General features: G+C 39.8%; 1 pseudogene; it reads left to right on the top strand.

Moving 5' to 3' along the window:
* The first annotated feature begins 674 nt into the window (after positions 1–674).
* On the top strand, positions 675–1,799 carry LOC103200631 (annotated as a pseudogene).
* The last annotated feature ends 852 nt before the right edge of the window (positions 1,800–2,651 follow it).

The following is a 2,651-nucleotide window of genomic DNA, read 5'->3' on the forward strand; positions in this document are numbered from 1 at the left end:
AAGTAGTAGGCTGCTAACTAAAAGGTCATCGGTTTGAAACCATCATCCCCTCCGTAGGAGAAAGATGAGGCAGTTGGCTTCCCTAAAGATGTACAGCCTTGGAAACCCTGTGGGGGTCGCTATGAGTCGGAATGGACTAGATGGCAGTGGGCTTTTTTTCCCTGCTCCTGGAAAAATGAGATCTTAACTCCCTTACACCATCCCATATACAAACACTTTCCCGTTTGTTTAGTTATATCTCAGGTTTTTAAAATAAAAAATCAGATGCGCTGCGCGTCTTCACTTCAAGCCTCTCTGGGCTCCACTTCTCCGCGCGAGCGACGCGGCAGCGGGCCCACGGAGGGCGCTACGAGGCCAGCTGCTGTGGACCTGGGCCTCGCGCGTGCGTTTGCTGGGTAACGAGCCTTCTCCGGCGGCGGCTCGGTCCCTCCTTCCTTGGTGGTTCACTCCTTCCTAAACCAACCCCCGCCCCAGACAAGGGGTAGGGCTGGGCCAGGCTGGGCGCAGTGGAGGCAAAAGGAATGGCCAGGGGAAACAGCGGTGTTATTCAAGGAAACCCGAAGCCAGTAGTGACGCTTGGTGACCCGGTTTGATTTCGATCCCTTTTCAACCGCTGAGGAATCGAAACTCGGAGGACCTGGTAGCAGCCCTACATAGCCTAGCTGCAGGTTGTCATGCATGCATTTGTGGAAGATGGTGTATGCATTGTAAATCGAAAAAAAAAAAAAAAAAAAAAGCCCACAGGAGCGAGAGAGTGACTCCAGTCTCTATTCAGGAACTGAGACTGTTGCTTCACATTTTGCTCTTGTCACTGCGTATGAAGACATCAAAAAAGGACTAAAAGATTCAGAGGAAAAACTTGTTAAAGGAAATAATAAGATTTTTGGAAGAAAAGCTTATAGAAGCTCCATGAGATGAAGAAACAAGTTCTATGGGACAAGAGCAGGTAAATAAGGCCTATCCTGTACATCAAGAGGTCTGCGTTGATAATACGAAGAAAAAATTGGGTAAAATGAATTAAGACAATCTGAATCTTTGAAAGTATTGAATGAACAGCTGTAATTTAATAAGTAGAACTCCTCCAGCTAAGTGCATTGGTGAAAATTTAGCGGGTGATAAGGAGCTTAAATCCAATCTTCTTCAAAATGTAAGGGGAAAAAGGTGAACTTGGACCTGAAGATCCATGATTTTGAACAAGAGCTAGAGCTGAAGAGGAAAGAAAAGAGAGCTACAGAAATCTGGACAAACTGCTCTGTCTCAAGAGACAGTCTGAAGAGCAGAGATCTCCAAAGACTAAGCTTGTCAAGTCATAATATGTAGAGTGCATACTGAGAGCTGAATAAAGAAATGTCTAACTTCTATCAGGTGACTCAAGTGCAAACTGAACTATTGAGAAAACTGAAAAACCCTAACTGCAATCAAGAAAGCTTCTACCCCAGTAGATGTGTTGATGATCTTGGGACAGCACAAAACTGCATTTGACAAATTTTACTGCAACAAACAAAAGATAACCCCCTCTCTCACCAAATGACAAAGCTCTTTCTCATACTACATCTCCTTTACCAGGAGATACAAAGATTTTTATCAGAGAAAGCAATTCTCCAATCATTGACAAATAATGAAAGAACAATTCCTAGTGACAGTACAAACTTTACAGGAACATAACGCCTATGGCAGAAGTTTCTGGAAGATAATTCTTGGGTATTCCCAAGCCCTCCTAAATTAAGTGAGACAGCATTTGAAGAAACTAAAAGCAAAATTTTGCCTTTATCCGACCTTCACCACTGTATTACTTGGATCAACAAAATATTTTGTTGTTAAGGTGCTGAAATTGTCTATAAATTTTAGAAATTAGTCCCTTACCCTATAAGTCATTACCAAAAGTTGTTTCCCAGCCTTTAGGTTTTCTTTTTACACTTTTGCTGAAGTTTTTGATGCAATTAAAGTTTAAATTTTAGGAAGTCCTAGTTTTCTAGTTTGTCTTTTGCTGTCTGTGCATTTTTAGTTACGTTTGATAGTGTATTTATGCCATGTATTAGGACCTCTATGTTTGCCCTTCTGTTTTCTTTTAGTCTGTAATTTTAGGTTTACCCTTAGATCTTTGATCTGTCTTGAGTTAGTTTTTTTTATATGGTGAGAGAGATGGATCCTGTTTCATTTTTCTGCAAATAGAAATCCAGTTTTGCCAGCACTATTTGTTAAAGAGACTATCTCTTCCGCATTTAGTGGATTTCAGCCATTATTATTATTATTAGTTTATTTTTGTCTTTGTGTCTAAGGTGTGTCCCTTATAGACAGCCTATTTATGGGTCATGTTTTCTTATCCATTCTGCTATTCTCTGTCTCTTGACTGATGCATTTAATCGATTTCCATTCAGTGTAATTATCGATAGCTATGAATTTACTTCTGTCATTTGGCTGTGTGTGTGTGTATGTGTGGTGTTCATGGTTTCTTTGTTCAATATCTTTTTCTGTGCTGATTTCATTTTGTTTACAGATTTTCTTATTTCCATTGTTTCTTTTGGTTTAGTGTTTACTGAGACTTTATGATTTTCTTCCTTTTTATTTTGGTGAAAAGGTTTATTAATTTTCTTTGAGGTTACCTGTAAGTTATTATTATCTTCCCAAGTTTAAAACAGTCTGTTGTATCT

This window comes from Orycteropus afer, unplaced genomic scaffold (assembly GCF_000298275.1).
Source record: "Orycteropus afer afer isolate SDZICR_OR568_19922 unplaced genomic scaffold, OryAfe1.0 scaffold00132, whole genome shotgun sequence".
NCBI classification, from domain to species: Eukaryota; Metazoa; Chordata; class Mammalia; order Tubulidentata; family Orycteropodidae; genus Orycteropus; species Orycteropus afer.